Source organism: Anolis sagrei, chromosome 10, assembly GCF_037176765.1.
Source record: "Anolis sagrei isolate rAnoSag1 chromosome 10, rAnoSag1.mat, whole genome shotgun sequence".
Classification (NCBI taxonomy): domain Eukaryota; kingdom Metazoa; phylum Chordata; class Lepidosauria; order Squamata; family Dactyloidae; genus Anolis; species Anolis sagrei.
This window is the reverse complement of record NC_090030.1, coordinates 35,604,846-35,630,737: the sequence shown is the minus strand read 5'-3', so window position 1 is coordinate 35,630,737 and position 25,892 is coordinate 35,604,846.

The following is a 25,892-nucleotide window of genomic DNA, read 5'->3' as shown; positions in this document are numbered from 1 at the left end:
GGGGTCCCTTCTTGCAAACCTAGGCCTCTTCATGGGGTCCCTGCTTGCAATCCCAAGCCTCTTTATGGGGTCCTTGCTTGCAACCCTAGGCCTCTTCATGGGGTCCCTGCTTGCAATCCCAAGCCTCTTTATGGGGTCCTTGCTTGCAATCCCAAGCCTCTTTATGGGGTCCTTGCTTGCAACCCTAGGCCTCTTCATGGGGTCCCTGCTTGCAATCCCAAGCCTCTTTATGGGGTCCTTGCTTGCAACCCTAGGCCTCTTCATGTGGTCCCTGCTTGCAATCCCAAGCCTCTTTATGGGGTCTTTGCTTGCAACCCTAGGCTTCTTCATGGGGTCCCTGCTTGCAATCCCAGGCCTCTTTATGGGGTCCCTGCTGGCATTCCTAGGTATCTTTATGGGGTCCCTTCTTGCAAACCTAGGCCTCTTCATGGGGTCCTTGCTTGCAATCCCAGACCTCTTTATGGGGTCCTTGCTTGCAACCCTAGGCTTCTTCATGGGGTCCTTGCTTGCAATCCCAGACCTCTTTATGGGGTCCTTGCTTGCAACCCTAGGCCTCTTCATGGGGTCCTTGCTTGCAATCCCAAGCCTCTTTATGGGGTCCTTGCTTGCAACCCTAGGCCTCTTCATGGGGTCCTTGCTTGCAATCCCAAGCCTCTTTATGGGGTCCTTGCTTGCAACCCTAGGCTTCTTCATGGGGTCCTTGCTTGCAATCCCAGACCTCTTTATGGGGTCCTTGCTTGCAATCCCAAGCCTCTTTATGGGGTCCTTGCTTGCAATCCCAAGCCTCTTTATGGGGTCCTTGCTTGCAACCCTAGGCCTCTTCATGGGGTCCCTGCTTGCAATCCCAAGCCTCTTTATGGGGTCCTTGCTTGCAATCCCAAGCCTCTTTATGGGGTCCTTGCTTGCAACCCTAGGCCTCTTCATGGGGTCCCTGCTTGCAATCCCAAGCCTCTTTATGGGGTCCTTGCTTGCAACCCTAGGCCTCTTCATGTGGTCCCTGCTTGCAATCCCAAGCCTCTTTATGGGGTCTTTGCTTGCAACCCTAGGCTTCTTCATGGGGTCCCTGCTTGCAATCCCAGGCCTCTTTATGGGGTCCCTGCTGGCATTCCTAGGTATCTTTATGGGGTCCCTTCTTGCAAACCTAGGCCTCTTCATGGGGTCCTTGCTTGCAATCCCAGACCTCTTTATGGGGTACTTGCTTGCAACCCTAGGCTTCTTCATGGGGTCCTTGCTTGCAATCCCAGACCTCTTTATGGGGTCCTTGCTTGCAACCCTAGGCCTCTTCATGGGGTCCTTGCTTGCAATCCCAAGCCTCTTTATGGGGTCCTTGCTTGCAACCCTAGGCCTCTTCATGGGGTCCTTGCTTGCAATCCCAAGCCTCTTTATGGGGTCCTTGCTTGCAACCCTAGGCTTCTTCATGGGGTCCTTGCTTGCAATCCCAGACCTCTTTATGGGGTCCTTGCTTGCAACCCTAGGCCTCTTCATGGGGTCCTTGCTTGCAATCCCAGACCTCTTTATGGGGTCCTTGCTTGCAACCCTAGGCTTCTTCATGGGGTCCTTGCTTGCAATCCCAAGCCTCTTTATGGGGTCCTTGCTTGCAACCCTAGGCCTCTTCATGGGGTCCTTGCTTGCAATCCCAAGCCTCTTTATGGGGTCCTTGCTTGCAACCCTAGGCCTCTTCATGTGGTCCCTGCTTGCAATCCCAAGCCTCTTTATGGGGTCCCTGCTGGCATTCCTAGGTATCTTTATGGGGTCCCTTCTTGCAAACCTAGGCCTCTTCATGGGGTCCTTGCTTGCAATCCCAGACCTCTTTATGGGGTCCTTGCTTGCAACCCTAGGCTTCTTCACGGGGTCCCTGCTTGCAATCCCAAGCCTCTTTATGGGGTCCTTGCTTGCAACCCTAGGCCTCTTCATGGGGTCCCTGCTTGCAATCCCAAGCCTCTTTATGGGGTCCTTGCTTGCAACCCTAGGCTTCTTCATGGGGTCCCTGCTTGCGATCCCAAGCCTCTTTATGGGGTCCTTGCTTGCAACCCTAGGCCTCTTCATGGGGTCCCTGCTTGCAATCCCAAGCCTCTTTATGGGGTCCTTGCTTGCAATCCCAAGCCTCTTTATGGGGTCCTTGCTTGCAACCCTAGGCTTCTTCATGGGGTCCCTGCTTGCAATCCCAGGCCTCTTTATGGGGTCCCTGCTGGCATTCCTAGGTATCTTTATGGGGTCCCTTCTTGCAAACCTAGGCCTCTTCATGGGGTCCTTGCTTGCAATCCCAGGCCTCTTTATGGGGTCCCTGCTGGCATTCCTAGGTATCTTTATGGGGTCCTTGCTTGCAACCCTAGGCTTCTTCATGGGGTCCTTGCTTGCAATCCCAGACCTCTTTATGGGGTCCTTGCTTGCAACCCTAGGCTTCTTCATGGGGTCCTTGCTTGCAATCCCAGACCTCTTTATGGGGTCCTTGCTTGCAACCCTAGGCTTCTTCATGGGGTCCTTGCTTGCAATCCCAGACCTCTTTATGGGGTCCTTGCTTGCAACCCTAGGCTTCTTCATGGGGTCCCTGCTTGCAATCCCAAGCCTCTTTATGGGGTCCTTGCTTGCAACCCTAGGCTTCTTCATGGGGTCCTTGCTTGCAATCCCAAGCCTCTTTATGGGGTCCTTGCTTGCAACCCTAGGCCTCTTCATGGGGTCCCTGCTTGCAATCCCAAGCCTCTTTATGGGGTCCTTGCTTGCAATCCCAAGCCTCTTTATGGGGTCCTTGCTTGCAACCCTAGGCTTCTTCATGGGGTCCCTGCTTGCAATCCCAGGCCTCTTTATGGGGTCCCTGCTGGCATTCCTAGGTATCTTTATGGGGTCCCTTCTTGCAAACCTAGGCCTCTTCATGGGGTCCCTGCTTGCAATCCCAAGCCTCTTTATGGGGTCCTTGCTTGCAACCCTAGGCTTCTTCATGAGGTCCTTGCTTGCAATCCCAAGCCTCTTTATGGGGTCCTTGCTTGCAACCCTAGGCCTCTTCATGGGGTCCCTGCTTGCAATCCCAAGCCTCTTTATGGGGTCCTTGCTTGCAATCCCAAGCCTCTTTATGGGGTCCTTGCTTGCAACCCTAGGCTTCTTCATGGGGTCCCTGCTTGCAATCCCAGGCCTCTTTATGGGGTCCCTGCTGGCATTCCTAGGTATCTTTATGGGGTCCCTTCTTGCAAACCTAGGCCTCTTCATGGGGTCCTTGCTTGCAATCCCAGACCTCTTTATGGGGTCCTTGCTTGCAACCCTAGGCTTCTTCATGGGGTCCTTGCTTGCAATCCCAGACCTCTTTATGGGGTCCTTGCTTGCAATCCCAGACCTCTTTATGGGGTCCTTGCTTGCAACCCTAGGCCTCTTCATGGGGTCCCTGCTTGCAATCCCAAGCCTCTTTATGGGGTCCTTGCTTGCAATCCCAAGCCTCTTTATGGGGTCCTTGCTTGCAACCCTAGGCCTCTTCATGGGGTCCCTGCTTGCAATCCCAAGCCTCTTTATGGGGTCCTTGCTTGCAACCCTAGGCTTCTTCATGGGGTCCTTGCTTGCAATCCCAAGCCTCTTTATGGGGTCCTTGCTTGCAACCCTAGGCCTCTTCATGGGGTCCCTGCTTGCAATCCCAAGCCTCTTTATGGGGTCCTTGCTTGCAACCCTAGGCCTCTTCATGGGGTCCCTGCTTGCAATCCCAAGCCTCTTTATGGGGTCCTTGCTTGCAACCCTAGGCCTCTTCATGGGGTCCCTGCTTGCAATCCCAAGCCTCTTTATGGGGTCCTTGCTTGCAACCCTAGGCTTCTTCATGGGGTCCTTGCTTGCAATCCCAAGCCTCTTTATGGGGTCCTTGCTTGCAACCCTAGGCCTCTTCATGGGGTCCCTGCTTGCAATCCCAAGCCTCTTTATGGGGTCCTTGCTTGCAACCCTAGGCTTCTTCATGGGGTCCCTGCTTGCAATCCCAAGCCTCTTTATGGGGTCCTTGCTTGCAACCCTAGGCCTCTTCATGGGGTCCCTGCTTGCAATCCCAAGCCTCTTTATGGGGTCCTTGCTTGCAACCCTAGGCTTCTTCATGGGGTCCCTGCTTGCAATCCCAGGCCTCTTTATGGGGTCCCTGCTGGCATTCCTAGGTATCTTTATGGGGTCCCTTCTTGCAAACCTAGGCCTCTTCATGGGGTCCTTGCTTGCAATCCCAGACCTCTTTATGGGGTCCTTGCTTGCAACCCTAGGCTTCTTCATGGGGTCCTTGCTTGCAATCCCAGACCTCTTTATGGGGTCCTTGCTTGCAACCCTAGGCTTCTTCATGGGGTCCCTGCTTGCAATCCCAAGCCTCTTTATGGGGTCCTTGCTTGCAACCCTAGGCCTCTTCATGGGGTCCCTGCTTGCAATCCCAAGCCTCTTTATGGGGTCCTTGCTTGCAACCCTAGGCCTCTTCATGGGGTCCCTGCTTGCAATCCCAAGCCTCTTTATGGGGTCCTTGCTTGCAACCCTAGGCTTCTTCATGGGGTCCCTGCTTGCAATCCCAAGCCTCTTTATGGGGTCCTTGCTTGCAACCCTAGGCTTCTTCATGGGGTCCTTGCTTGCAATCCCAAGCCTCTTTATGGGGTCCCTGCTGGCATTCCTAGGTATCTTTATGGGGTCCCTTCTTGCAAACCTAGGCCTCTTCATGGGGTCCTTGCTTGCAATCCCAGACCTCTTTATGGGGTCCTTGCTTGCAATCCCAGACCTCTTTATGGGGTCCCTGCTTGAAATCCCAGGCCTCTTTCTGGGATCCCTGCTGGCATTCCTAGGTATCTTTATTGGGTCCTTGCTTGCAATTCCAGGCATTCTTTAAGGGGTCCCTACTGGCATTCCTAGGCCTCTTTATGGGGTCTTTGGTTGCATCCCTAGGTCTCTTTATGGGGTCCTTGCTTGCAACCCTAGGCTTCTTCATGGGGTCCTTGCTTGCAATCCCAAGCCTCTTTATGGGGTCCTTGCTTGCAACCCTAGGCCTCTTCATGGGGTCCCTGCTTGCAATCCCAAGCCTCTTTATGGGGTCCCTGCTTGCAATCCCACGCCTCTTTATGGGGTCCCTGCTGGCATTCCTAGGTATCTTTATGGGGTCCCTTCTTGCAAACCTAGGCCTCTTCATGGGGTCCCTGCTTGCAATCCCAAGCCTCTTTATGGGGTCCTTGCTTGCAACCCTAGGCCTCTTCATGGGGTCCTTGCTTGCAACCCTAGGCCTCTTCATGGGGTCCCTGCTTGCAATCCCAAGCCTCTTTATGGGGTCCTTGCTTGCAACCCTAGGCTTCTTCATGGGGTCCCTGCTTGCAATCGCAAGCCTCTTTATGGGGTCCTTGCTTGCAACCCTAGGCCTCTTCATGGGGTCCCTGCTTGCAATCCCAAGCCTCTTTATGGGGTCCTTGCTTGCAACCCTAGGCTTCTTCATGGGGTCCCTGCTTGCAATCCCAAGCCTCTTTATGGGGTCCTTGCTTGCAACCCTAGGCTTCTTCATGGGGTCCCTGCTTGCAATCCCAAGCCTCTTTATGGGGTCCTTGCTTGCAACCCTAGGCCTCTTCATGGGGTCCCTGCTTGCAATCCCAAGCCTCTTTATGGGGTCCTTGCTTGCAACCCTAGGCTTCTTCATGGGGTCCCTGCTTGCAATCCCAAGCCTCTTTATGGGGTCCTTGCTTGCAACCCTAGGCTTCTTCATGGGGTCCCTGCTTGCAATCCCAAGCCTCTTTATGGGGTCCTTGCTTGCAATCCCAAGCGTCTTTATGGGGTCCTTGCTTGCAACCCTAGGCCTCTTCATGGGGTCCCTGCTTGCAATCCCAAGCCTCTTTATGGGGTCCTTGCTTGCAACCCTAGGCTTCTTCATGGGGTCCTTGCTTGCAATCCCAAGCCTCTTTATGGGGTCCTTGCTTGCAACCCTAGGCCTCTTCATGGGGTCCCTGCTTGCAATCCCAAGCCTCTTTATGGGGTCCTTGCTTGCAACCCTAGGCCTCTTCATGGGGTCCCTGCTTGCAATCCCAAGCCTCTTTATGGGGTCCTTGCTTGCAATCCCAAGCCTCTTTATGGGGTCCTTGCTTGCAACCCTAGGCCTCTTCATGGGGTCCCTGCTTGCAATCCCAAGCCTCTTTATGGGGTCCTTGCTTGCAACCCTAGGCTTCTTCATGGGGTCCTTGCTTGCAATCCCAAGCCTCTTTATGGGGTCCTTGCTTGCAACCCTAGGCCTCTTCATGGGGTCCCTGCTTGCAATCCCAAGCCTCTTTATGGGGTCCTTGCTTGCAATCCCAAGCCTCTTTATGGGGTCCTTGCTTGCAACCCTAGGCTTCTTCATGGGGTCCCTGCTTGCAATCCCAGGCCTCTTTATGGGGTCCCTGCTGGCATTCCTAGGTATCTTTATGGGGTCCCTTCTTGCAAACCTAGGCCTCTTCATGGGGTCCTTGCTTGCAATCCCAGACCTCTTTATGGGGTCCTTGCTTGCAACCCTAGGCTTCTTCATGGGGTCCCTGCTTGCAATCCCAAGCCTCTTTATGGGGTCCCTGCTGGCATTCCTAGGTATCTTTATGGGGTCCCTTCTTGCAAACCTAGGCCTCTTCATGGGGTCCTTGCTTGCAATCCCAAGCCTCTTTATGGGGTCCTTGCTTGCAATCCCAGACCTCTTTATGGGGTCCTTGCTTGCAATCCCAGACCTCTTTATGGGGTCCTTGCTTGCAATCCCAGACCTCTTTATGGGGTCCTTGCTTGCAATCCCAGACCTCTTTATGGGGTCCCTGCTTGCAATCCCAGGCCTCTTTATGGGGTCCCTGCTTGCAATCCCAGACCTCTTTATGGGGTCCCTGCTTGCAATCCCAGGCCTCTTTCTGGGATCCCTGCTGGCATTCCTAGGTATCTTTATTGGGTCCTTGCTTGCAATTCCAGGCATTCTTTAAGGGGTCCCTACTGGCATTCCTAGGTATCTTTATGGGGTCCCTTCTTGCAAACCTAGGCCTCTTCATGGGGTCCTTGCTTGCAATCCCAAGCCTCTTTATGGGGTCCTTGCTTGCAACCCTAGGCTTCTTCATGAGGTCCTTGCTTGCAATCCCAAGCCTCTTTATGGGGTCCTTGCTTGCAACCCTAGGCCTCTTCATGGGGTCCCTGCTTGCAATCCCAGGCCTCTTTATGGGGTCCCTGCTGGCATTCCTACGTATCTTTATGGGGTCCCTTCTTGCAAACCTAGGCCTCTTCATGGGGTCCTTGCTTGCAATCCCAGACCTCTTTATGGGGTCCTTGCTTGCAATCCCAGGCCTCTTCATGGGGTCCTTGCTTGCAATCCCAGACCTCTTTATGGGGTCCCTGCTTGCAATCCCAGGCCTCTTTCTGGGATCCCTGCTGGCATTCCTAGGTATCTTTATTGGGTCCTTGCTTGCAATTCCAGGCATTCTTTAAGGGGTCCCTACTGGCATTCCTAGGTATCTTTATGGGGTCCCTTCTTGCAAACCTAGGCCTCTTTATGGGGTCCTTGCTTGCAATCCCAAGCCTCTTTATGGGGTCCTTGCTTGCAACCCTAGGCCTCTTCATGGGGTCCCTGCTTGCAATCCCAAGCCTCTTTATGGGGTCCTTGCTTGCAACCCTAGGCTTCTTCATGGGGTCCCTGCTTGCGATCCCAAGCCTCTTTATGGGGTCCTTGCTTGCAATCCCAGACCTCTTTATGGGGTCCTTGCTTGCAACCCTAGGCTTCTTCATGGGGTCCTTGCTTGCAATCCCAAGCCTCTTTATGGGGTCCTTGCTTGCAACCCTAGGCTTCTTCATGGGGTCCCTGCTTGCAATCCCAAGCCTCTTTATGGGGTCCTTGCTTGCAACCCTAGGCCTCGTTATGGGGTCCCTGCTGGCATTCCTAGGTATCTTTATGGGGTCCCTTCTTGCAAACCTAGGCCTCTTCATGGGGTCCTTGCTTGCAATCCCAAGCCTCTTTATGGGGTCCTTGCTTGCAACCCTAGGCTTCTTCATGAGGTCCTTGCTTGCAATCCCAAGCCTCTTTATGGGGTCCTTGCTTGCAACCCTAGGCCTCTTTATGGGGTCCCTGCTGGCATTCCTAGGTATCTTTATGGGGTCCCTTCTTGCAACCCTAGGCTTCTTCATGGGGTCCCTGCTTGCAATCCCAAGCCTCTTTATGGGGTCCTTGCTTGCAACCCTAGGCTTCTTCATGGGGTCCCTGCTTGCAATCCCAGGCCTCTTTATGGGGTCCCTGCTGGCATTCCTAGGTATCTTTATGGGGTCCCTTCTTGCAAACCTAGGCCTCTTCATGGGGTCCTTGCTTGCAATCCCAAGCCTCTTTATGGGGTCCTTGCTTGCAACCCTAGGCTTCTTCATGGGGTCCTTGCTTGCAATCCCAGACCTCTTTATGGGGTCCTTGCTTGCAACCCTAGGCTTCTTCATGGGGTCCTTGCTTGCAATCCCAGACCTCTTTATGTGGTCCTTGCTTGCAACCCTAGGCTTCTTCATGGGGTCCCTGCTTGCAATCCCAGACCTCTTTATGGGGTCCTTGCTTGCAACCCTAGGCTTCTTCATGGGGTCCCTGCTTGCAATCCCAGGCCTCGTTATGGGGTCCCTGCTGGCATTCCTAGGTATCTTTATGGGGTCCCTTCTTGCAAACCTAGGCCTCTTCATGGGGTCCTTGCTTGCAATCCCAGACCTCTTTATGGGGTCCTTGCTTGCAACCCTAGGCTTCTTCATGGGGTCCCTGCTTGCAATCCCAAGCCTCTTTATGGGGTCCCTGCTGGCATTCCTAGGTATCTTTATGGGGTCCCTTCTTGCAAACCTAGGCCTCTTCATGGGGTCCTTGCTTGCAATCCCAAGCCTCTTTATGGGGTCCTTGCTTGCAATCCCAGACCTCTTTATGGGGTCCTTGCTTGCAATCCCAGACCTCTTTATGGGGTCCTTGCTTGCAATCCCAGACCTCTTTATGGGGTCCTTGCTTGCAATCCCAGACCTCTTTATGGGGTCCCTGCTTGCAATCCCAGGCCTCTTTATGGGGTCCCTGCTTGCAATCCCAGACCTCTTTATGGGGTCCCTGCTTGCAATCCCAGGCCTCTTTCTGGGATCCCTGCTGGCATTCCTAGGTATCTTTATTGGGTCCTTGCTTGCAATTCCAGGCATTCTTTAAGGGGTCCCTACTGGCATTCCTAGGTATCTTTATGGGGTCCCTTCTTGCAAACCTAGGCCTCTTCATGGGGTCCTTGCTTGCAATCCCAAGCCTCTTTATGGGGTCCTTGCTTGCAACCCTAGGCTTCTTCATGAGGTCCTTGCTTGCAATCCCAAGCCTCTTTATGGGGTCCTTGCTTGCAACCCTAGGCCTCTTCATGGGGTCCCTGCTTGCAATCCCAGGCCTCTTTATGGGGTCCCTGCTGGCATTCCTACGTATCTTTATGGGGTCCCTTCTTGCAAACCTAGGCCTCTTCATGGGGTCCTTGCTTGCAATCCCAGACCTCTTTATGGGGTCCTTGCTTGCAACCCTAGGCTTCTTCATGGGGTCCTTGCTTGCAATCCCAGACCTCTTTATGGGGTCCTTGCTTGCAACCCTAGGCTTCTTCATGGGGTCCTTGCTTGCAATCCCAGACCTCTTTATGGGGTCCTTGCTTGCAACCCTAGGCTTCTTCATGGGGTCCTTGCTTGCAATCCCAGACCTCTTTATGGGGTCCTTGCTTGCAACCCTAGGCTTCTTCATGGGGTCCCTGCTTGCAATCCCAAGCCTCTTTATGGGGTCCTTGCTTGCAACCCTAGGCCTCTTCATGGGGTCCCTGCTTGCAATCCCAAGCCTCTTTATGGGGTCCTTGCTTGCAACCCTAGGCTTCTTCATGGGGTCCCTGCTTGCGATCCCAAGCCTCTTTATGGGGTCCTTGCTTGCAATCCCAGACCTCTTTATGGGGTCCTTGCTTGCAACCCTAGGCTTCTTCATGGGGTCCTTGCTTGCAATCCCAAGCCTCTTTATGGGGTCCTTGCTTGCAACCCTAGGCTTCTTCATGGGGTCCCTGCTTGCAATCCCAAGCCTCTTTATGGGGTCCTTGCTTGCAACCCTAGGCCTCGTTATGGGGTCCCTGCTGGCATTCCTAGGTATCTTTATGGGGTCCCTTCTTGCAAACCTAGGCCTCTTCATGGGGTCCTTGCTTGCAATCCCAAGCCTCTTTATGGGGTCCTTGCTTGCAACCCTAGGCTTCTTCATGAGGTCCTTGCTTGCAATCCCAAGCCTCTTTATGGGGTCCTTGCTTGCAACCCTAGGCCTCTTTATGGGGTCCCTGCTGGCATTCCTAGGTATCTTTATGGGGTCCCTTCTTGCAACCCTAGGCTTCTTCATGGGGTCCCTGCTTGCAATCCCAAGCCTCTTTATGGGGTCCTTGCTTGCAACCCTAGGCTTCTTCATGGGGTCCCTGCTTGCAATCCCAGGCCTCTTTATGGGGTCCCTGCTGGCATTCCTAGGTATCTTTATGGGGTCCCTTCTTGCAAACCTAGGCCTCTTCATGGGGTCCTTGCTTGCAATCCCAAGCCTCTTTATGGGGTCCTTGCTTGCAACCCTAGGCTTCTTCATGGGGTCCTTGCTTGCAATCCCAGACCTCTTTATGGGGTCCTTGCTTGCAACCCTAGGCTTCTTCATGGGGTCCTTGCTTGCAATCCCAGACCTCTTTATGTGGTCCTTGCTTGCAACCCTAGGCTTCTTCATGGGGTCCCTGCTTGCAATCCCAAGCCTCTTTATGGGGTCCTTGCTTGCAACCCTAGGCCTCTTCATGGGGTCCCTGCTTGCAATCCCACGCCTCTTTATGGGGTCCCTGCTTGCAATCCCAAGCCTCTTTATGGGGTCCTTGCTTGCAACCCTAGGCTTCTTCATGGGGTCCCTGCTTGCAATCCCAGGCCTCTTTATGGGGTCCCTGCTGGCATTCCTAGGTATCTTTATGGGGTCCCTTCTTGCAAACCTAGGCCTCTTCATGGGGTCCTTGCTTGCAATCCCAGACCTCTTTATGGGGTCCTTGCTTGCAACCCTAGGCTTCTTCATGGGGTCCTTGCTTGCAATCCCAGACCTCTTTATGGGGTCCCTTCTTGCAACCCTAGGCTTCTTCATGGGGTCCTTGCTTGCAATCCCAGACCTCTTTATGGGGTCCTTGCTTGCAACCCTAGGCTTCTTCATGGGGTCCTTGCTTGCAATCCCAGACCTCTTTATGGGGTCCTTGCTTGCAACCCTAGGCTTCTTCATGGGGTCCCTGCTTGCAATCCCAAGCCTCTTTATGGGGTCCTTGCTTGCAACCCTAGGCCTCTTCATGGGGTCCCTGCTTGCAATCCCAAGCCTCTTTATGGGGTCCTTGCTTGCAACCCTAGGCTTCTTCATGGGGTCCCTGCTTGCGATCCCAAGCCTCTTTATGGGGTCCTTGCTTGCAACCCTAGGCCTCTTCATGGGGTCCCTGCTTGCAATCCCAAGCCTCTTTATGGGGTCCTTGCTTGCAACCCTAGGCTTCTTCATGGGGTCCCTGCTTGCAATCCCAGGCCTCTTTATGGGGTCCCTGCTGGCATTCCTAGGTATCTTTATGGGGTCCCTTCTTGCAAACCTAGGCCTCTTCATGGGGTCCCTGCTTGCAATCCCAAGCCTCTTTATGGGGTCCTTGCTTGCAACCCTAGGCTTCTTCATGAGGTCCTTGCTTGCAATCCCAAGCCTCTTTATGGGGTCCTTGCTTGCAACCCTAGGCCTCTTCATGGGGTCCCTGCTTGCAATCCCAAGCCTCTTTATGGGGTCCTTGCTTGCAATCCCAAGCCTCTTTATGGGGTCCTTGCTTGCAACCCTAGGCTTCTTCATGAGGTCCCTGCTTGCAATCCCAAGCCTCTTTATGGGGTCCTTGCTTGCAACCCTAGGCCTCTTCATGGGGTCCCTGCTTGCAATCCCAAGCCTCTTTATGGGGTCCTTGCTTGCAACCCTAGGCTTCTTCATGGGGTCCCTGCTTGCGATCCCAAGCCTCTTTATGGGGTCCTTGCTTGCAACCCTAGGCCTCTTCATGGGGTCCCTGCTTGCAATCCCAAGCCTCTTTATGGGGTCCTTGCTTGCAATCCCAAGCCTCTTTATGGGGTCCTTGCTTGCAACCCTAGGCCTCTTCATGGGGTCCCTGCTTGCAATCCCAAGCCTCTTTATGGGGTCCTTGCTTGCAACCCTAGGCCTCTTCATGGGGTCCCTGCTTGCAATCCCAAGCCTCTTTATGGGGTCCTTGCTTGCAATCCCAAGCCTCTTTATGGGGTCCTTGCTTGCAACCCTAGGCCTCTTCATGGGGTCCCTGCTTGCAATCCCAAGCCTCTTTATGGGGTCCTTGCTTGCAGTCCCAAGCCTCTTTATGGGGTCCTTGCTTGCAATCCCAAGCCTCTTTATGGGGTCCTTGCTTGCAACCCTAGGCTTCTTCATGGGGTCCCTGCTTGCAATCCCAGGCCTCTTTATGGGGTCCCTGCTGGCATTCCTAAGTATCTTTATGGGGTCCCTTCTTGCAAACCTAGGCCTCTTCATGGGGTCCTTGCTTGCAATCCCAGACCTCTTTATGGGGTCCTTGCTTGCAACCCTAGGCTTCTTCATGGGGTCCTTGCTTGCAATCCCAGACCTCTTTATGGGGTCCTTGCTTGCAACCCTAGGCTTCTTCATGGGGTCCTTGCTTGCAATCCCAGACCTCTTTATGGGGTCCTTGCTTGCAACCCTAGGCTTCTTCATGGGGTCCTTGCTTGCAATCCCAGACCTCTTTATGGGGTCCTTGCTTGCAACCCTAGGCTTCTTCATGGGGTCCCTGCTTGCAATCCCAGGCCTCTTTATGGGGTCCCTGCTGGCATTCCTAGGTATCTTTATGGGGTCCCTTCTTGCAAACCTAGGCCTCTTCATGGGGTCCCTGCTTGCAATCCCAAGCCTCTTTATGGGGTCCTTGCTTGCAACCCTAGGCTTCTTCATGAGGTCCTTGCTTGCAATCCCAAGCCTCTTTATGGGGTCCTTGCTTGCAACCCTAGGCCTCTTCATGGGGTCCCTGCTTGCAATCCCAAGCCTCTTTATGGGGTCCTTGCTTGCAATCCCAAGCCTCTTTATGGGGTCCTTGCTTGCAACCCTAGGCCTCTTCATGGGGTCCCTGCTTGCAATCCCAAGCCTCTTTATGGGGTCCTTGCTTGCAGTCCCAAGCCTCTTTATGGGGTCCTTGCTTGCAATCCCAAGCCTCTTTATGGGGTCCTTGCTTGCAACCCTAGGCTTCTTCATGGGGTCCCTGCTTGCAATCCCAGGCCTCTTTATGGGGTCCCTGCTGGCATTCCTAAGTATCTTTATGGGGTCCCTTCTTGCAAACCTAGGCCTCTTCATGGGGTCCTTGCTTGCAATCCCAGACCTCTTTATGGGGTCCTTGCTTGCAACCCTAGGCTTCTTCATGGGGTCCTTGCTTGCAATCCCAGACCTCTTTATGGGGTCCTTGCTTGCAACCCTAGGCTTCTTCATGGGGTCCTTGCTTGCAATCCCAGACCTCTTTATGGGGTCCTTGCTTGCAACCCTAGGCTTCTTCATGGGGTCCTTGCTTGCAATCCCAGACCTCTTTATGGGGTCCTTGCTTGCAACCCTAGGCTTCTTCATGGGGTCCCTGCTTGCAATCCCAAGCCTCTTTATGGGGTCCTTGCTTCCAACCCTAGGCCTCTTCATGGGGTCCCTGCTTGCAATCCCAAGCCTCTTTATGGGGTCCTTGCTTGCAACCCTAGGCTTCTTCATGGGGTCCCTGCTTGCGATCCCAAGCCTCTTTATGGGGTCCTTGCTTGCAACCCTAGGCCTCTTCATGGGGTCCCTGCTTGCAATCCCAAGCCTCTTTATGGGGTCCTTGCTTGCAATCCCAAGCCTCTTTATGGGGTCCTTGCTTGCAACCCTAGGCTTCTTCATGGGGTCCCTGCTTGCAATCCCAGGCCTCTTTATGGGGTCCCTGCTGGCATTCCTAGGTATCTTTATGGGGTCCCTTCTTGCAAACCTAGGCCTCTTCATGGGGTCCCTGCTTGCAATCCCAAGCCTCTTTATGGGGTCCTTGCTTGCAACCCTAGGCTTCTTCATGAGGTCCTTGCTTGCAATCCCAAGCCTCTTTATGGGGTCCTTGCTTGCAATCCCAAGCCTCTTTATGGGGTCCTTGCTTGCAACCCTAGGCCTCTTCATGGGGTCCCTGCTTGCAATCCCAGGCCTCTTTATGGGGTCCCTGCTGGCATTCCTAGGTATCTTTATGGGGTCCCTTCTTGCAAACCTAGGCCTCTTCATGGGGTCCCTGCTTGCAATCCCAAGCCTCTTTATGGGGTCCTTGCTTGCAATCCCAAGCCTCTTTATGGGGTCCTTGCTTGCAACCCTAGGCTTCTTCATGGGGTCCCTGCTTGCAATCCCAGGCCTCTTTATGGGGTCCCTGCTGGCATTCCTAGGTATCTTTATGGGGTCCCTTCTTGCAAACCTAGGCCTCTTCATGGGGTCCCTGCTTGCAATCCCAAGCCTCTTTATGGGGTCCTTGCTTGCAACCCTAGGCTTCTTCATGAGGTCCTTGCTTGCAATCCCAAGCCTCTTTATGGGGTCCTTGCTTGCAATCCCAAGCCTCTTTATGGGGTACTTGCTTGCAACCCTAGGCCTCTTCATGGGGTCCCTGCTTGCAATCCCAAGCCTCTTTATGGGGTCCTTGCTTGCAATCCCAAGCCTCTTTATGGGGTCCTTGCTTGCAACCCTAGGCCTCTTCATGGGGTCCCTGCTTGCAATCCCAAGCCTCTTTATGGGGTCCTTGCTTGCAACCCTAGGCCTCTTCATGGGGTCCCTGCTTGCAATCCCAAGCCTCTTTATGGGGTCCTTGCTTGCAACCCTAGGCCTCTTCATGGGGTCCCTGCTTGCAATCCCAAGCCTCTTTATGGGGTCCTTGCTTGCAGTCCCAAGCCTCTTTATGGGGTCCTTGCTTGCAATCCCAAGCCTCTTTATGGGGTCCTTGCTTGCAACCCTAGGCTTCTTCATGGGGTCCCTGCTTGCAATCCCAGGCCTCTTTATGGGGTCCCTGCTGGCATTCCTAAGTATCTTTATGGGGTCCCTTCTTGCAAACCTAGGCCTCTTCATGGGGTCCTTGCTTGCAATCCCAGACCTCTTTATGGGGTCCTTGCTTGCAACCCTAGGCTTCTTCATGGGGTCCTTGCTTGCAATCCCAGACCTCTTTATGGGGTCCTTGCTTGCAACCCTAGGCTTCTTCATGGGGTCCTTGCTTGCAATCCCAGACCTCTTTATGGGGTCCTTGCTTGCAACCCTAGGCTTCTTCATGGGGTCCCTGCTTGCAATCCCAAGCCTCTTTATGGGGTCCTTGCTTGCAACCCTAGGCTTCTTCATGGGGTCCTTGCTTGCAATCCCAAGCCTCTTTATGGGGTCCTTGCTTGCAACCCTAGGCTTCTTCATGGGGTCCTTGCTTGCAATCCCAAGCCTCTTTATGGGGTCCTTGCTTGCAATCCCAAGCCTCTTTATGGGGTCCTTGCTTGCAACCCTAGGCCTCTTCATGGGGTCCCTGCTTGCAATCCCAAGCCTCTTTATGGGGTCCTTGCTTGCAATCCCAAGCCTCTTTATGGGGTCCTTGCTTGCAACCCTAGGCTTCTTCATGGGGTCCCTGCTTGCAATCCCAGGCCTCTTTATGGGGTCCCTGCTGGCATTCCTAGGTATCTTTATGGGGTCCCTTCTTGCAAACCTAGGCCTCTTCATGGGGTCCCTGCTTGCAATCCCAAGCCTCTTTATGGGGTCCTTGCTTGCAATCCCAAGCCTCTTTATGGGGTCCTTGCTTGCAACCCTAGGCTTCTTCATGGGGTCCCTGCTTGCAATCCCAGGCCTCGTTATGGGGTCCCTGCTGGCATTCCTAGGTATCTTTATGGGGTCCCTTCTTGCAAACCTAGGCCTCTTCATGGGGTCCCTGCTTGCAATCCCAAGCCTCTTTATGGGGTCCTTGCTTGCAACCCTAGGCTTCTTCATGAGGTCCTTGCTTGCAATCCCAAGCCTCTTTATGGGGTCCTTGCTTGCAACCCTAGGCCTCTTCATGGGGTCCCTGCTTGCAATCCCAAGCCTCTTTATGGGGTCCTTGCTTGCAACCCTAGGCTTCTTCATGGGGTCCCTGCTTGCAATCCCAGACCTCTTTATGGGGTCCTTGCTTGCAACCCTAGGCTTCTTCATGGGGTCCCTGCTTGCAATCCCAGGCCTCTTTATGGGGTCCTTGCTTGCAACCCTAGGCTTCTTCATGGGGTCCCTGCTTGCAATCCCAGGCCTCTTTATGGGGTCCTTGCTTGCAACCCTAGGCTTCTTCATGGGGTCCCTGCTTGCAATCCCAAGCCTCTTTATGGGGTCCTTGCTTGCAACCCTAGGCTTCTTCATGGGGTCCTTGCTTGCAATCCCAAGCCTCTTTATGGGGTCCTTGCTTGCAACCCTAGGCTTCTTCATGGGGTCCTTGCTTGCAATCCCAAGCCTCTTTATGGGGTCCTTGCTTGCAATCCCAAGCCTCTTTATGGGGTCCTTGCTTGCAACCCTAGGCCTCTTCATGGGGTCCCTGCTTGCAATCCCAAGCCTCTTTATGGGGTCCTTGCTTGCAATCCCAAGCCTCTTTATGGGGTCCTTGCTTGCAACCCTAGGCTTCTTCATGGGGTCCCTGCTTGCAATCCCAGGCCTCTTTATGGGGTCCCTGCTGGCATTCCTAGGTATCTTTATGGGGTCCCTTCTTGCAAACCTAGGCCTCTTCATGGGGTCCCTGCTTGCAATCCCAAGCCTCTTTATGGGGTCCTTGCTTGCAACCCTAGGCTTCTTCATGAGGTCCTTGCTTGCAATCCCAAGCCTCTTTATGGGGTCCTTGCTTGCAACCCTAGGCCTCTTCATGGGGTCCCTGCTTGCAATCCCAAGCCTCTTTATGGGGTCCTTGCTTGCAACCCTAGGCTTCTTCATGGGGTCCCTGCTTGCAATCCCAGACCTCTTTATGGGGTCCTTGCTTGCAACCCTAGGCTTCTTCATGGGGTCCCTGCTTGCAATCCCAGGCCTCGTTATGGGGTCCCTGCTGGCATTCCTAGGTATCTTTATGGGGTCCCTTCTTGCAAACCTAGGCCTCTTCATGGGGTCCTTGCTTGCAATCCCAGACCTCTTTATGGGGTCCTTGCTTGCAACCCTAGGCTTCTTCATGGGGTCCTTGCTTGCAATCCCAGACCTCTTTATGGGGTCCTTGCTTGCAACCCTAGGCTTCTTCATGGGGTCCCTGCTTGCAATCCCAAGCCTCTTTATGGGGTCCTTGCTTGCAACCCTAGGCTTCTTCATGGGGTCCCTGCTTGCAATCCCAGGCCTCTTTATGGGGTCCCTGCTGGCATTCCTAGGTATCTTTATGGGGTCCCTTCTTGCAAACCTAGGCCTCTTCATGGGGTCCCTGCTTGCAATCCCAAGCCTCTTTATGGGGTCCTTGCTTGCAACCCTAGGCTTCTTCATGAGGTCCTTGCTTGCAATCCCAAGCCTCTTTATGGGGTCCTTGCTTGCAACCCTAGGCCTCTTCATGGGGTCCCTGCTTGCAATCCCAAGCCTCTTTATGGGGTCCTTGCTTGCAACCCTAGGCTTCTTCATGGGGTCCCTGCTTGCAATCCCAGACCTCTTTATGGGGTCCTTGCTTGCAACCCTAGGCTTCTTCATGGGGTCCCTGCTTGCAATCCCAGGCCTCGTTATGGGGTCCCTGCTGGCATTCCTAGGTATCTTTATGGGGTCCCTTCTTGCAAACCTAGGCCTCTTCATGGGGTCCTTGCTTGCAATCCCAGACCTCTTTATGGGGTCCTTGCTTGCAACCCTAGGCTTCTTCATGGGGTCCTTGCTTGCAATCCCAGACCTCTTTATGGGGTCCTTGCTTGCAACCCTAGGCTTCTTCATGGGGTCCTTGCTTGCAATCCCAGACCTCTTTATGGGGTCCTTGCTTGCAACCCTAGGCTTCTTCATGGGGTCCTTGCTTGCAATCCCAGACCTCTTTATGGGGTCCTTGCTTGCAACCCTAGGCTTCTTCATGGGGTCCCTGCTTGCAATCCCAAGCCTCTTTATGGGGTCCTTGCTTGCAACCCTAGGCCTCTTCATGGGGTCCCTGCTTGCAATCCCAGGCCTCTTTATGGGGTCCTTGCTTGCAATCCCAAGCCTCTTTATGGGGTCCTTGCTTGCAACCCTAGGCTTCTTCATGGGGTCCCTGCTTGCAATCCCAGGCCTCTTTTATGGGGTCCCTGCTGGCATTCCTAGGTATCTTTATGGGGTCCCTTCTTGCAAACCTAGGCCTCTTCATGGGGTCCTTGCTTGCAATCCCAGACCTCTTTATGGGGTCCTTGCTTGCAACCCTAGGCTTCTTCATGGGGTCCTTGCTTGCAATCCCAGACCTCTTTATGGGGTCCTTGCTTGCAACCCTAGGCTTCTTCATGGGGTCCCTGCTTGCAATCCCAAGCCTCTTTATGGGGTCCTTGCTTGCAATCCCAAGCCTCTTTATGGGGTCCTTGCTTGCAACCCTAGGCCTCTTCATGGGGTCCTTGCTTGCAATCCCAAGCCTCTTTATGGGGTCCTTGCTTGCAACCCTAGGCCTCTTCATGGGGTCCCTGCTTGCAATCCCAAGCCTCTTTATGGGGTCCTTGCTTGCAACCCTAGGCTTCTTCATGGGGTCCCTGCTTGCAATCCCAAGCCTCTTTATGGGGTCCTTGCTTGCAACCCTAGGCCTCTTCATGGGGTCCCTGCTTGCAATCCCAGGCCTCTTTATGGGGTCCTTGCTTGCAACCCTAGGCTTCTTCATGAGGTCCTTGCTTGCAATCCCAGACCTCTTTATGGGGTCCTTGCTTGCAACCCTAGGCTTCTTCATGGGGTCCTTGCTTGCAATCCCAAGCCTCTTTATGGGGTCCTTGCTTGCAACCCTAGGCTTCTTCATGGGGTCCCTGCTTGCAATCCCAAGCCTCTTTATGGGGTCCTTGCTTGCAACCCTAGGCCTCTTCATGGGGTCCCTGCTTGCAATCCCAGGCCTCTTTATGGGGTCCTTGCTTGCAACCCTAGGCTTCTTCATGAGGTCCTTGCTTGCAATCCCAGACCTCTTTATGGGGTCCTTGCTTGCAACCCTAGGCTTCTTCATGGGGTCCCTGCTTGCAATCCCAAGCCTCTTTATGGGGTCCTTGCTTGCAACCCTAGGCTTCTTCATGAGGTCCTTGCTTGCAATCCCAAGCCTCTTTATGGGGTCCTTGCTTGCAACCCTAGGCCTCTTCATGGGGTCCCTGCTTGCAATCCCAGGCCTCTTTATGGGGTCCCTGCTGGCATTCCTAGGTATCTTTATGGGGTCCCTTCTTGCAAACCTAGGCCTCTTCATGGGGTCCTTGCTTGCAATCCCAAGCCTCTTTATGGGGTCCTTGCTTGCAACCCTAGGCTTCTTCATGAGGTCCTTGCTTGCAATCCCAAGCCTCTTTATGGGGTCCTTGCTTGCAACCCTAGGCCTCTTCATGGGGTCCCTGCTTGCAATCCCAGGCCTCTTTATGGGGTCCCTGCTGGCATTCCTAGGTATCTTTATGGGGTCCCTTCTTGCAAACCTAGGCCTCTTCATGGGGTCCTTGCTTGCAATCCCAGACCTCTTTATGGGGTCCTTGCTTGCAACCCTAGGCTTCTTCATGGGGTCCTTGCTTGCAATCCCAGACCTCTTTATGGGGTCCTTGCTTGCAACCCTAGGCTTCTTCATGGGGTCCTTGCTTGCAATCCCAGACCTCTTTATGGGGTCCTTGCTTGCAACCCTAGGCTTCTTCATGGGGTCCTTGCTTGCAATCCCAGACCTCTTTATGGGGTCCTTGCTTGCAACCCTAGGCTTCTTCATGGGGTCCCTGCTTGCAATCCCAAGCCTCTTTATGGGGTCCTTGCTTGCAACCCTAGGCCTCTTCATGGGGTCCCTGCTGGCATTCCTAGGTATCTTTATGGGGTCCCTTCTTGCAAACCTAGGCCTCTTCATGGGGTCCCTGCTTGCAATCCCAAGCCTCTTTATGGGGTCCTTGCTTGCAATCCCAAGCCTCTTTATGGGGTCCTTGCTTGCAACCCTAGGCTTCTTCATGGGGTCCCTGCTTGCAATCCCAGGCCTCTTTATGGGGTCCCTGCTGGCATTCCTAGGTATCTTTATGGGGTCCCTTCTTGCAAACCTAGGCCTCTTCATGGGGTCCCTGCTTGCAATCCCAAGCCTCTTTATGGGGTCCTTGCTTGCAACCCTAGGCTTCTTCATGAGGTCCTTGCTTGCAATCCCAAGCCTCTTTATGGGGTCCTTGCTTGCAACCCTAGGCCTCTTCATGGGGTCCCTGCTTGCAATCCCAAGCCTCTTTATGGGGTCCTTGCTTGCAACCCTAGGCTTCTTCATGGGGTCCTTGCTTGCAATCCCAAGCCTCTTTATGGGGTCCTTGCTTGCAACCCTAGGCCTCTTCATGGGGTCCCTGCTTGCAATCCCAAGCCTCTTTATGGGGTCCTTGCTTGCAACCCTAGGCTTCTTCATGGGGTCCCTGCTTGCAATCCCAGGCCTCTTTTATGGGGTCCCTGCTGGCATTCCTAGGTATCTTTATGGGGTCCCTTCTTGCAAACCTAGGCCTCTTCATGGGGTCCTTGCTTGCAATCCCAGACCTCTTTATGGGGTCCTTGCTTGCAACCCTAGGCTTCTTCATGGGGTCCCTGCTTGCAATCCCAGGCCTCTTTATGGGGTCCCTGCTGGCATTCCTAGGTATCTTTATGGGGTCCCTTCTTGCAAACCTAGGCCTCTTCATGGGGTCCCTGCTTGCAATCCCAAGCCTCTTTATGGGGTCCTTGCTTGCAACCCTAGGCTTCTTCATGAGGTCCTTGCTTGCAATCCCAAGCCTCTTTATGGGGTCCTTGCTTGCAACCCTAGGCCTCTTCATGGGGTCCCTGCTTGCAATCCCAAGCCTCTTTATGGGGTCCTTGCTTGCAATCCCAAGCCTCTTTATGGGGTCCTTGCTTGCAACCCTAGGCTTCTTCATGGGGTCCCTGCTTGCAATCCCAGGCCTCTTTATGGGGTCCCTGCTGGCATTCCTAGGTATCTTTATGGGGTCCCTTCTTGCAAACCTAGGCCTCTTCATGGGGTCCCTGCTTGCAATCCCAAGCCTCTTTATGGGGTCCTTGCTTGCAATCCCAAGCCTCTTTATGGGGTCCTTGCTTGCAACCCTAGGCTTCTTCATGGGGTCCCTGCTTGCAATCCCAGGCCTCGTTATGGGGTCCCTGCTGGCATTCCTAGGTATCTTTATGGGGTCCCTTCTTGCAAACCTAGGCCTCTTCATGGGGTCCCTGCTTGCAATCCCAAGCCTCTTTATGGGGTCCTTGCTTGCAACCCTAGGCTTCTTCATGAGGTCCTTGCTTGCAATCCCAAGCCTCTTTATGGGGTCCTTGCTTGCAACCCTAGGCCTCTTCATGGGGTCCCTGCTTGCAATCCCAAGCCTCTTTATGGGGTCCTTGCTTGCAACCCTAGGCTTCTTCATGGGGTCCCTGCTTGCAATCCCAGGCCTCTTTATGGGGTCCCTGCTGGCATTCCTAGGTATCTTTATGGGGTCCCTTCTTGCAAACCTAGGCCTCTTCATGGGGTCCTTGCTTGCAATCCCAGACCTCTTTATGGGGTCCTTGCTTGCAACCCTAGGCTTCTTCATGGGGTCCTTGCTTGCAATCCCAGACCTCTTTATGGGGTCCTTGCTTGCAACCCTAGGCTTCTTCATGGGGTCCCTGCTTGCAATCCCAAGCCTCTTTATGGGGTCCTTGCTTGCAACCCTAGGCCTCTTCATGGGGTCCCTGCTTGCAATCCCAAGCCTCTTTATGGGGTCCTTGCTTGCAACCCTAGGCCTCTTCATGGGGTCCCTGCTTGCAATCCCAAGCCTCTTTATGGGGTCCTTGCTTGCAACCCTAGGCTTCTTCATGGGGTCCCTGCTTGCAATCCCAAGCCTCTTTATGGGGTCCTTGCTTGCAACCCTAGGCCTCTTCATGGGGTCCCTGCTTGCAATCCCAAGCCTCTTTATGGGGTCCTTGCTTGCAATCCCAAGCCTCTTTATGGGGTCCTTGCTTGCAACCCTAGGCCTCTTCATGGGGTCCCTGCTTGCAATCCCAAGCCTCTTTATGGGGTCCTTGCTTGCAACCCTAGGCTTCTTCATGGGGTCCCTGCTTGCAATCCCAAGCCTCTTTATGGGGTCCTTGCTTGCAACCCTAGGCCTCTTCATGGGGTCCCTGCTTGCAATCCCAAGCCTCTTTATGGGGTCCTTGCTTGCAATCCCAAGCCTCTTTATGGGGTCCTTGCTTGCAACCCTAGGCCTCTTCATGGGGTCCCTGCTTGCAATCCCAAGCCTCTTTATGGGGTCCTTGCTTGCAACCCTAGGCTTCTTCATGGGGTCCTTGCTTGCAATCCCAAGCCTCTTTATGGGGTCCTTGCTTGCAACCCTAGGCCTCTTCATGGGGTCCCTGCTTGCAATCCCAAGCCTCTTTATGGGGTCCTTGCTTGCAATCCCAAGCCTCTTTATGGGGTCCTTGCTTGCAACCCTAGGCCTCTTCATGGGGTCCCTGCTTGCAATCCCAAGCCTCTTTATGGGGTCCCTGCTTGCAATCCCAAGCCTCTTTATGGGGTCCTTGCTTGCAACCCTAGGCTTCTTCATGGGGTCCTTGCTTGCAATCCCAAGCCTCTTTATGGGGTCCTTGCTTGCAACCCTAGGCCTCTTCATGGGGTCCCTGCTTGCAATCCCAAGCCTCTTTATGGGGTCCTTGCTTGCAACCCTAGGCTTCTTCATGGGGTCCCTGCTTGCAATCCCAGGCCTCTTTATGGGGTCCCTGCTGGCATTCCTAGGTATCTTTATGGGGTCCCTTCTTGCAAACCTAGGCCTCTTCATGGGGTCCTTGCTTGCAATCCCAGACCTCTTTATGGGGTCCTTGCTTGCAACCCTAGGCTTCTTCATGGGGTCCCTGCTTGCAATCCCAGGCCTCTTTATGGGGTCCCTGCTGGCATTCCTAGGTATCTTTATGGGGTCCCTTCTTGCAAACCTAGGCCTCTTCATGGGGTCCTTGCTTGCAATCCCAGACCTCTTTATGGGGTCCTTGCTTGCAATCCCAGACCTCTTTATGGGGTCCCTGCTTGAAATCCCAGGCCTCTTTCTGGGATCCCTGCTGGCATTCCTAGGTATCTTTATTGGGTCCTTGCTTGCAATTCCAGGCATTCTTTAAGGGGTCCCTACTGGCATTCCTAGGCCTCTTTATGGGGTCTTTGGTTGCATCCCTAGGTCTCTTTATGGGGTCCTTGCTTGCAACCCTAGGCCTCTTCATGGGGTCCCTGCTTGCAACCCTAGGCCTCTTCATGGGGTCCCTGCTTGCAATCCCAGGCCTCTTTATGGGGTCCCTGCTGGCATTCCTAGGTATCTTTATGGGGTCCCTTCTTGCAAACCTAGGCCTCTTCATGGGGTCCTTGCTTGCAATCCCAGACCTCTTTATGGGGTCCTTGCTTGCAACCCTAGGCTTCTTCATGAGGTCCTTGCTTGCAATCCCAAGCCTCTTTATGGGGTCCTTGCTTGCAACCCTAGGCTTCTTCATGGGGTCCTTGCTTGCAATCCCAGACCTCTTTATGGGGTCCTTGCTTGCAACCCTAGGCTTCTTCATGGGGTCCCTGCTTGCAATCCCAGGCCTCTTTATGGGGTCCCTGCTGGCATTCCTAGGTATCTTTATGGGGTCCCTTCTTGCAAACCTAGGCCTCTTCATGGGGTCCTTGCTTGCAATCCCAGACCTCTTTATGGGGTCCTTGCTTGCAACCCTAGGCTTCTTCATGGGGTCCTTGCTTGCAATCCCAGACCTCTTTATGTGGTCCTTGCTTGCAACCCTAGGCTTCTTCATGGGGTCCTTGCTTGCAATCCCAGACCTCTTTATGTGGTCCTTGCTTGCAACCCTAGGCTTCTTCATGGGGTCCTTGCTTGCAATCCCAGACCTCTTTATGTGGTCCTTGCTTGCAACCCTAGGCTTCTTCATGGGGTCCCTGCTTGCAATCCCAAGCCTCTTTATGGGGTCCTTGCTTGCAACCCTAGGCCTCTTCATGGGGTCCCTGCTTGCAATCCCAAGCCTCTTTATGGGGTCCTTGCTTGCAACCCTAGGCCTCTTTATGGGGTCCCTGCTTGCAATCCCAAGCCTCTTTATGCGGTCCTTGCTTGCAACCCTAGGCTTCTTCATGGGGTCCCTGCTTGCAATCCCAAGCCTCTTTATGGGGTCCTTGCTTGCAACCCTAGGCCTCTTCATGGGGTCCCTGCTTGCAATCCCACGCCTCTTTATGGGGTCCCTGCTTGCAATCCCAAGCCTCTTTATGGGGTCCTTGCTTGCAACCCTAGGCTTCTTCATGGGGTCCCTGCTTGCAATCCCAGGCCTCTTTATGGGGTCCCTGCTGGCATTCCTAGGTATCTTTATGGGGTCCCTTCTTGCAAACCTAGGCCTCTTCATGGGGTCCCTGCTTGCAATCCCAAGCCTCTTTATGGGGTCCTTGCTTGCAACCCTAGGCTTCTTCATGGGGTCCCTGCTTGCAATCCCAGGCCTCTTTATGGGGTCCCTGCTGGCATTCCTAGGTATCTTTATGGGGTCCCTTCTTGCAAACCTAGGCCTCTTCATGGGGTCCTTGCTTGCAATCCCAGACCTCTTTATGGGGTCCTTGCTTGCAACCCTAGGCTTCTTCATGGGGTCCCTGCTTGCAATCCCAGGCCTCTTTATGGGGTCCCTGCTGGCATTCCTAGGTATCTTTATGGGGTCCCTTCTTGCAAACCTAGGCCTCTTCATGGGGTCCTTGCTTGCAATCCCAGACCTCTTTATGGGGTCCTTGCTTGCAATCCCAGACCTCTTTATGGGGTCCCTGCTTGAAATCCCAGGCCTCTTTCTGGGATCCCTGCTGGCATTCCTAGGTATCTTTATTGGGTCCTTGCTTGCAATTCCAGGCATTCTTTAAGGGGTCCCTACTGGCATTCCTAGGCCTCTTTATGGGGTCTTTGGTTGCATCCCTAGGTCTCTTTATGGGGTCCTTGCTTGCAACCCTAGGCTTCTTCATGGGGTCCCTGCTTGCAATCCCAGGCCTCTTTATGGGGTCCTTGCTTGCAACCCTAGGCCTCTTCATGGGGTCCCTGCTTGCAACCCTAGGCCTCTTCATGGGGTCCCTGCTTGCAATCCCAGGCCTCTTTATGGGGTCCCTGCTGGCATTCCTAGGTATCTTTATGGGGTCCCTTCTTGCAAACCTAGGCCTCTTCATGGGGTCCTTGCTTGCAATCCCAGACCTCTTTATGGGGTCCTTGCTTGCAACCCTAGGCTTCTTCATGGGGTCCTTGCTTGCAATCCCAGACCTCTTTATGGGGTCCTTGCTTGCAACCCTAGGCTTCTTCATGGGGTCCTTGCTTGCAATCCCAGACCTCTTTATGTGGTCCTTGCTTGCAACCCTAGGCTTCTTCATGGGGTCCTTGCTTGCAATCCCAGACCTCTTTATGGGGTCCTTGCTTGCAACCCTAGGCTTCTTCATGGGGTCCTTGCTTGCAATCCCAGACCTCTTTATGTGGTCCTTGCTTGCAACCCTAGGCTTCTTCATGGGGTCCCTGCTTGCAATCCCAAGCCTCTTTATGGGGTCCTTGCTTGCAACCCTAGGCTTCTTCATGGGGTCCCTGCTTGCAATCCCAAGCCTCTTTATGGGGTCCTTGCTTGCAACCCTAGGCCTCTTCATGGGGTCCCTGCTTGCAATCCCAAGCCTCTTTATGGGGTCCTTGCTTGCAACCCTAGGCTTCTTCATGGGGTCCCTGCTTGCAATCCCAGACCTCTTTATGGGGTCCTTGCTTGCAACCCTAGGCTTCTTCATGGGGTCCCTGCTTGCAATCCCAAGCCTCTTTATGGGGTCCTTGCTTGCAACCCTAGGCCTCTTCATGGGGTCCTTGCT